This window comes from Trypanosoma theileri (assembly GCF_002087225.1).
Source record: "Trypanosoma theileri isolate Edinburgh chromosome Unknown TM35_Tth_20_V1, whole genome shotgun sequence".
Classification (NCBI taxonomy): domain Eukaryota; phylum Euglenozoa; class Kinetoplastea; order Trypanosomatida; family Trypanosomatidae; genus Trypanosoma; species Trypanosoma theileri.
In genome coordinates, this window is record NW_021639862.1 from 1 (window position 1) to 678 (window position 678).

The following is a 678-nucleotide window of genomic DNA, read 5'->3' on the forward strand; positions in this document are numbered from 1 at the left end:
GGGCGCCAGAGACCCCCACTTTAAAATTCGAACTTGGACACAGTGCCTTCATCAAGTAGGGAAAAGAACGGGATGAGGCGCGACAGAATATCGATAGAGATCTGTTTAGGCTGTTTGAATGGAGTCATTTTCTTTTTTTTTCCGCGTGTGTGCGCGGACCGTCGGGCGAAATGAATTTCCAATAATGCAGGAATACTTCTCACTCTGTGCAAAGTCGCAACTTGAACAAGGTAACGCCAGACAGAGAGCGTGGGTACGCATACGTGGTCAAAAGTATACCATCAGAGTCAAGAAAATTATGAGGATTCACTCGCACATTAAAATCCGTATCAATGACGATGAGTGTGGATCGCTAGAAAGGGTATCCTATCCAATATGCTCCAACCATCCTCCACTTTTTTGAATAACCAATAATAATAATAAAACGAGCCCCGCACTGGCAGAAACCATAAGAAGAAAGAACCATAAAATAATATTGGTCACAAACTATTTTCGTAATGCTACAATATTATTTCTTTCATTTTCCCTCTAAACCCTGTACCAAATATCTTCCTTTGTTGTTGTTTGTGTTGTTTTTCTGCATTATTAATGCTTGGAATTCGCATGCAGAAACACACTGAGAATTCTTTGCAATATGGGGTGTGTCCACTCACTTTATTTCACTTCCCTCTTCGCCCC